Source organism: Peromyscus leucopus, chromosome 7 (genome assembly GCF_004664715.2).
Source record: "Peromyscus leucopus breed LL Stock chromosome 7, UCI_PerLeu_2.1, whole genome shotgun sequence".
In the NCBI taxonomy this organism is placed as follows: Eukaryota; Metazoa; Chordata; class Mammalia; order Rodentia; family Cricetidae; genus Peromyscus; species Peromyscus leucopus.
This window is the reverse complement of record NC_051069.1, coordinates 6,358,214-6,366,897: the sequence shown is the minus strand read 5'-3', so window position 1 is coordinate 6,366,897 and position 8,684 is coordinate 6,358,214. Positions and strand designations below refer to the sequence as shown.

General features: G+C 44.1%; 1 pseudogene; it reads left to right on the top strand.

Moving 5' to 3' along the window:
• Window positions 1-5,618: 5,618 nt before the first annotated feature.
• Window positions 5,619-6,136, top strand: LOC114690009 (annotated as a pseudogene).
• The last annotated feature ends 2,548 nt before the right edge of the window (window positions 6,137-8,684 follow it).

Genomic DNA, 8,684 nt, shown 5'->3' with positions numbered 1-8,684 from the left:
AGGCCCCCCTTTTAATCCTTCTAGTTGATCAGACACTATCTCCCTATGTAGCCCAAACTGGCCTGGAACTCATGTAACTCAGATTGACCTTGAAGGTGCAATCCTCCTGCCTCTGCCTCCTGAGGGTTAAGACTACAGATCTGTCCTGGTTGACTCAGCAGCTCAGTAAGCCCAAGTCAGAATATAAAAAATGTAGTAACTAGGAGGGGCACTCAGTCCTCTAGAAAGAAGCATCACTATGGAGGAGGACAGGGCAGGGCAGATACATCTTGATAAGAAGTTTTTCTTCATTTGGGGATTTTTGGTGTTTTCCCTTTTTTTTGAAGGGGGCAATGGGGAGACGTAGCCCTGGGGGTCGAAGAGGTTGTGTCTAAGATCCAAGATTGAACATGGGGGAAGGGTAGGGGACAGAGAAGTTGACAGTGTCTATTATTTTATCAGTTTTCTTAGAGCTTGGCTTTCCGTGTGTTTTCATTAGCTCTCACTGATAAGAAAGCAGGACTTGGTTTGTATTCTAGGCCTCCAAGAGTGGCAGAGCTATGCTTAAACCCCAGCCTTGCTTTTTATTAGTTGGTGACTCTTACAGAGTCACTTCCAAATCCCAGGCTCACTTTATATATATATATATATATATATATATATATATATATATATATATATAAATGTGTATACATATGTGCATATGTATGTATGTTTGTATAGACATACACACATGTGCCTTTTAAGGGGACATTTCATGCTAAAATCATAAGACTCATATTTCATTCACCATTCCATGCTTACATTTCCCAATTTCCCACTTCCCACTTCTTTTGCATTATTTTTCTTACTGGTTTATTTTAGTAAGTTCTAAATTATAGCTCCAGAGAAGATTCACCTTGCAGCCTGTAGGGGGGATAAAAGATGTTAACCCACATGAATGGCTCAGCACAGAGTCCAGCCCGTTGCTGGATGATCTCAGTGGTTTAAAACGTTCAAGTCATTCAAGTCAAAGAGAAGAGAAACCTCAGCTGGTCCTCTCTGAATTTCACAGGTAGACGCTGTGGGAGGTCCAGACCTGGCCAAGGGTGTTAGATTTAATCACTGAGAGCAAATACCCAGCAGAAACAAGTGGTGTGAGGAAGGACTGATTCTGGGTCACAGCTCAGAGGTCTCGTCCACGGTTAGCTCTCCCTGTGGTGCCTGGACCACGGTAAGGCGGAGATCTCTGCTGAGGAAGGACTGACTTCTGTCCAGCTCAGGGTGCCTGGACACGGTAAGGGGAGACTCTGTCTGGCTCACAGCTCAGAGGTCTCGTCCACGGTTAGCTCTCCCTGTGGTACCTGGACCACCGTAAGGTGGAGATCTCCGCAGAAGGCTTGTGGAGCAGAGCTTCTCACCTGGACTCTCTCTACTTTGCACTTCTTCTGTATTGTTTCTCTCAGAACTTACTTCAGTGACTTCTAAATTACCCCCCAAAGACCCCTTCTACATCAGAGAGGCGGGTTGGAGGGGCGGGGCCTTCCCTTCCTTGTTGCTTCGGCTTTCTCAAAGCTTCTGGTGCCAAAGGCAATCCGGAAATGAAAGGCGTTTCCCTTTTCAGACAACAGGTAATTAAAAATAATGATCTACTGAGTGTTGGCTTTGAGCCACGCAATGAGGTTAGGAATCTTACATGGATTCTTTAATCTTTACAATAACCCTGTAAGTAGGGATTACCTCAGATTTATGGAGTTGTATATGCTCATTTTGGTTTTTAAATGAAATGTTTGGGAAAATGTTTCAAGGGTTTTTACAGCTCAGATGTACAAGAGGCACAGGTTCAATTCCCAGCACCAACAAAAATGAGGAGGAGGAGGAGGGAGAGGAGGAGGAGGAAGGGAGGGAGGGAGAAGAGGTAGAAAAAATGGGGGGAGGCTTGGAACATCAATAAAACATATCAACTATCATTGCTGCTATTATTTTTCATAAAAGAAGTGAGAAGCAGAGGGAAAGATTGGTTGAATTACTCATTTGAAGTCATGGGGCTAGAATGTTGATGCAGGATCTGGGATAAACATTCTTTAGCCTATGTTAGAGCTCCACTGTGTCTCACAACATCTTGATTAAATCGACAATCATTAATTGATTAACATGCTAATCAATTAGAATTCTGTCATGAAAATGTAAACCCCATGGTAACCTGATCATCCAACAAATCCAACCCCAGTTTTGGAATAGCATTCTTCACCGCCCCACAGATATGCTTCCTGAACATATTTCAGTTTGTATGCATCTCCCAAGCAACTTCACAAGGCTTGATTACTTTCCAGACCCATCCACCACACTTTGTCACATACCATAGTTTTATGGAGATGAGGTGGGGGACCCTCTCTGAGATGGAGATAAGGATGGACACTTGTAACACGAATTTTAGAAGGTCTTATTAGAAAAAAAAAACAAACCAAAAAACCCAGAGCCAGATATTGAGATGAAAACTGAAAGATCAGAGAAACAGAACAAACCACAGCCAACCTCACCTCACCAACTCCTCAGCTGATCTTGTTTCCTCAGACTGAAAGCTTCTGAGTCCTCACCGGAATAGATCTCAGCCGACTGCTGCTAAAAGCCTAAAAGCTTAAAAGCCTCTAGTTCCCGGTCCTCTCGCCTTTCATACCTTTTTGCTTCCTGCCATCACTTCCTGGGATTAAAGGTGTGCATCTTTCCCAAGCAAGACATGAGATCTCAAGTCCTGGAATTAAGGTGTGTGCCACCATCCCTGGCTCTGTTTCCAGTGTGGCCTTGAACTCACAGAGATCCAGATGGATCTCTGCTTCTGGAATGCTAGGATTAAGGTGTGTGCCACCACTGTCTGGCCTCTATGTCTAATCTAGTGGCTGTTCTGTTCTCTGACCCCAGTTAGGTTTTATTGGGGGACACAATCTATCACCACAGACACTGATCCAATCCTGACCAGTCAGCACTGTGTTCTTGGGGTTTAAGGTCCTTTCTAAGGATGGAAATGGTGAGAGGTAAAACTCGGGGCTGCCACGCTTCTACAGCTGCCATCCACCTAAAGGAAGGAAGCTAGTCTGGGCTGAGAGAAATCAAAGCCAACAACATAGCAAAGGAAGCACAGAAGCGAGTTCTGGTGGTTCTGAAGCTCTGGAAGTGGTGGGTCACTGCTCCACTTGCTCACCAGTTCTCTTTGTCTGGATCCCTGGTGCTAAATCTCCTTCAGTTTTACCTAAGCAAGTTCTGTTTGAGTGTCTGTTCCTCGCTACCCAGAGTCCTGGATCTGGATAATGTAGGCACCAGAGGGCCACAACTAAACTGGACTATCAGTTAATTCTGAGCACACTTTGGTTTCTGCTGTTCCTTGTGCCTCGAATGTTCCCTATTCTCACACGTCCGGAGTGACTGCTCAATTTCAAAACTCCACCTCTCATTAAAGGTCTCTGATCCTACCTGCTAGCATTCAGCTGCCACTCTTAAGCCTTCTATTTCTCTAAAGGGAGGAAAGCGGGTGGCTTTCTTTGTGTGCCCAGAGTTTCCTGATGTGTGCTATGATTATTCGTGTGTATCGCCTCTAGAACAAGGACTTGCCTTGTTTATCTACTCAGTCATGGAGAACTCTATAAATCCTCTCTCCTTGTCCCCATGGCTGTGGTGGTATTGTGTTTCCCAAAATATTGTGCACCCTAATAAACTTATCTAGGGTCAAAGAACAGAACAGCCACTAGATACAGAGGCTAGAAAATGGTGGCCCTCACGCCTTTAATCCTAGCATTCCAGAGGTAGAGCTCTATCTGGATCTCTGTGTGTTCAAGGATACAGCCAAGCATGGTGACTCTCGCCTTTAATCCCAGGGAGTGATGGCAGAAAGCAGAAAGGTATATAAGGTATGAAGACCAGAAACTAAAAGCTTTTAGTTGGTTAAACTTTTAGGCTTTGAGCAGCAGTTCAGCTGAGATTCATTCTGGATGAGGACTCAGAAGCTTCCAGTCTGAGTAAACAGGATCAGCTGAGGATTTGGCAAGGTTAGGTAGCTGTGGCTTGTTCTGCTTCTCTTATCTTCCAGCATTCACCCCAATACCTGGCTCCAGGTTTGATTTTATTAATAAGACCTTCTAAGATTCACACTACACGTGGCACCACATTTCCCCCTGCACTTTCTTATTGTCCTTCCTTGGCATTGATTTGTCCATTTCCTGCTGTGGAGTGAGAAACCAATCACCTGTGTCTACCCCTAGCATCTCTCTCTCTCTCTGTGTGTGTGTGTGTGTGTGTGTGTGTGTGTGTGTGTGTGTTCTTTTTTCTCTTCCTTCCTTCCTTCCTTCTGGTGCTGGGGACTGATACTTATAAAGCAAACATCCTACCACTGAGCTAAACCCCCAACTCCTTGGTTTTTGTTTCTTGACAAAGTCTTGCTCAGGCTAGGCTAAAACTCGTGATCCTCTTGTCTCAAGGCCCAAGTGCTGGGGCTCCAGGGCTGTGCTGTCATGCCTGGCTTACTATTTGTGTTTTGTTGAAGCAATACTAATACACGGCTGTAAAAAATTAATAAAAAAAATGATTATTAGGGACCAGACAGATGGTTCAGCAGTTAAGAGCACTTGCTGCTCTACCAGAGGACCAGAGCTTAGTTCCTAGGATCCACATCAGATAGCTTGAAACTGTAACTCTAGTCCCAGAGGCCCCTCTCTGGCTTCCATGGATGCCTGTATTCATATGCATGTATGCAGGATCCTCGAACAGTCCTGGAACCCTGACTAGGGGTGATGAGAGAATGAAGAAAAACTGGGGTTGGGTGACCTGGGCCCTCAAACGGAGAAGCCACAGTACTGGCAGCTCACAAGGTTTATTAAACACAGCTGAATAGGGGGTGGGATTATTGCAAACAGTGGAACAGGGAAACAGGTTTAGCCAATCTTGGTAGGAGTAGTCTCTGCAGGGGAGTAATCTTCAGGTAGGGGGAAAGTTACCATGCACATTTTCTGTACATACTGTTAACATTCACACTCAGACCCAAGGAAAGCTTTGCTAGACCTGGGGAAGACTTTGCCACTCTTATGGGGCTGAGACCTTGGGATCTGTGACATGTGTCAACAATACATATTCTCTTAGGATTTCACTTACTTCCTACACACACACACACACACACACACACACACACACACATGTGCATGCACACGCATAGACACACACACACACACACACACACACACACATATATATATATATATATATATTATTATATATATATATACTTAATTAAAAATAATAAAAGTAGCCGGGCGGTGGTGGCGCACGCCTTTAATCCCAGCACTTGGGAGGCAGAGCCAGGCGGATCTCTGTGAGTTCGAGGCCAGCCTGGGCTACCAAGTGAGCTCCAGGAAAGGCGCAAAACTACGCAGAGAAACCCTGTCTCGAAAAACCAAAAAAAAAAAAAAATAATAATAATAAAAGTTATTATTGTCAAGTATGATTATCATGCTTGTAATCTTAGCACTCAGGAGGCTAGGGTAGGAGGACTGGGACTTTGAGGCTAATATGGGCTAGTATGGGTGTAGGCCAGTTAGAACAGCCTAAGAATACCCTAGCTTAAAAACAATTACACCCTTAGGCTTTGCAGATGCCGCTGTCCCCCGTCGCTGCTTGCTGCAGCCATGGTCAACCCCACCATGTTCTTCGACATCACGGCCGATGGCGAGCCCTTGGGCCGCGTCTCCTTCAAATTATTTGCAGACAAAGTTCTAAAGACAGTAGAAAACTTCCACATTTTGAGCACTGGAGAGAAAGGATTTAGATATAAGGGTTCCTCCTTTCCAAAATTATTCCAGGATTCATGTGCCAGGGTGAGTGACTTCACATGCCATAATGGCACTGGTGGCAGATCCATCTACGGAGAGAAATTTGACAATTTCATCCTGAAGCATTCAGGTCCACGGCAAATACTGGGCCAAACACAAATGGTTCCCAGTTTTTTATCTGCACCGTCAAGACTGAGTGGCTGGATGGCAAACACGTGATCTTCGGGAAGGTGAAAGAAGACACAAACATCGTGGAAGCCATGGAGCGTTTTGGGTCCAGGAACGGCAAGACCAGCAAGAAGATCACCATTTCTGACTGTGGACAACTCTCATTCTTTCGACTTGCGGGCGTCTTACCCACCTGACCATTCCTTCTGCAGTTCAGGAGAGCACCCCCACCCCATCTGCTCGCAGTACCCTGTAATCTCTGCTCTCACTGAAGTTCTCTGGGTTCCATATTCTCTTCATTCCCCTCCAAGCCCAGCTGGATTGCAGAGTTAAGTTTATGATTATGAATAAAAACTAAGAACTGTTACAAAACAAAACAAAACAAAAACAATTATGCCCTTAAACCAAGCACCCACCGGCAACTCCAGTTGAAAGTAGGGGAAAGAAGATCAGGAGTTCAAGCTCAGCCTCAGTTACCCAGCAAATTCAAGAGTAGCCTAGGCTTCATGAAACCCTGCCCTCCTTCAAAACCCAAAAGAAATAGTAAAATCATTTTTTAACCGAAAGTAAAAATGATTATTGTATTCCAGGCTTAGGCAATGCCCTGTAAAGGAAGTTTTTACTATTATTTAGAGGGCTGTCCTGACAGGAGTGTTATTTCACTGAGAACAGAGTCCAGTTAGGAACTCTGTACGCTTTGTATGCAACAAGAAGGAATCTCATTTCTAAAAGAAGTGCTTGCTAATCTCGGGTCCTATTTTTGTATCTCTGCTTCCTTTCAAATCTTTTTGGCAGATCAATTACCTGTTAGTGAAAAAAAAAAAAAGAGGTAATGAGTGTATTCTCATATGTAGACATATTTAACAAAAATTCTAGGAAACTTTTTTTTTTAGAACACATTATTATGAGAATGTGTAACTTTTATATTTAGCCATGAACTCACTACTGTTACTCTACCACCTCAATAAAGTTCTCTGCATTCAGCAAATCTCCTATGTTCTGTGAATATTGTTCAGTCTTTATTGTCTTTTAGTTTGTGTTATGTTGCTTTGTCATGCTGGCTATGTACCAGGCAGGTCTTGGTCTTCTAAAAATACATATCAGGTTGATACAGCCCTGACATTGATATGTAGCTAAGGATGACTCTGAATGCTTGATCCTCCTGCCTCCACATTGCAAGTGCTAAGATCATGGGCATGCTCCACTACACTGTGCTTTTTTAAATTAATTTTAATTGGCCTGTAGGGTTAGTTGGTTCCAAGTTTTCCTTCTCCCCAGAGAACATAGTGATGAGCACATTCAAGAGGGCCTGCTAAATTAGCTATTAAAAGTCTATAAATATCATGGTACAATAAACATCCCACCCTTCCTGACATCCTTCTTCCCCGGAGGGGCAGTAATGTAGTATCAACAACTTTCAGAAGTTGAGCACCTAACCTTACAATCCAGCTCTCTCTGTCTCTGTCTCTGTATGTGTGTATGTGTGTGTGTGTCTGTCTGTCTGTCTTTTTTTTTTTTTTGTTTTTCGAGACAGGTTTCTCTGTGTAGCTTTGCGCCTTTCCTGGGACTCACTTGGTAGCCCAGGCTGGCCTCGAACTCACAGAGATCCACCTGGCTCTGCCTCCCGAGTGCTGGGATTAAAGGCGTGCGCCACTACCGCCCGGCCCTGTCTGTCTTTTTAAAGACAGGATCTTACTATAGCCCCAACTGGCCTAGAATTATGTACACCAGGCTGGCCTCAAACCTGTAGCAGATCCTCCTGCCTCCGCCTCTGCCTCTGCCTCTTTAGTAACAACTAATGACACATGTAGAGCGATGGACTCCACTATAGGGATAAGGGACACAATTCTTGACTGCTTAGCTTTGTTTTCACATACATACTTTGAACCCCTTAAGTTCTAGCATTCTGTGTTACAGATAGAAAATGTTTTACAGATAGTAAAAGTACATGCAATAAATGATTGATATACTTTTAGAGGTTTTCTTTTTCAAGTGGAAATATCATGACAAATCAAGTGTTAATAGCTCAGTCGCAGAGTGCTTGCTTCATGTGCGTGAGGCCCTGGGATCAATTCCACCCTCCGCAAAAATAAGTAAATCAGTACAATGAGACGGACCTTTTAGGTTTCCTCCTCCATAGCCTTGCTGAGCAGGGTCAAGAACTCTGAGTTAGGTCACAGATACTGCAAACAACAAAGTAAAACAGCTGGATGTGGGCACACGCTTTTAATCTCAGCACCTAGGAATCTGAGGCAGGAGGATTTCAAGTTTGGGGCTAGTCTGGGATCCAGGGTGAAATTTGTAGCAGGAATCTTAACAGTTTTTATTAATAAAATCACCTGAGGCCAGTTATTGGGGTGAATGCTGGAAGATCAGAGAAGCAGAACAAGCCATAGCTACCTCACCTCTCCAGTTCCTCAGCTGATCCTGTTTCCTCAGACTGGAAGCTTCTGAGTCTTCATCCAGAATGAATCTCAGCTGAACTGTGCTGCTCGAAAGCCTGAATGCTTAACCAGCCAAATGCTTCTAGTTTCTGGTCCTCACACCTTATATACCTTTCTGCTATCTACCATCGCTCCCTGGGATTAAAGGCTCACTTTCTGGAATTAAAGGCGTGAATCACCATGCTTGGTTGTATCCTTGAACTCATGGATTTCTGCCTCTGGAATGCTAGGATTAAAGGTGCTACCACTGCCTATCCTCTATGTTTAATATTTTGGCTGTTCTGTCTCTGACCCCAGATAA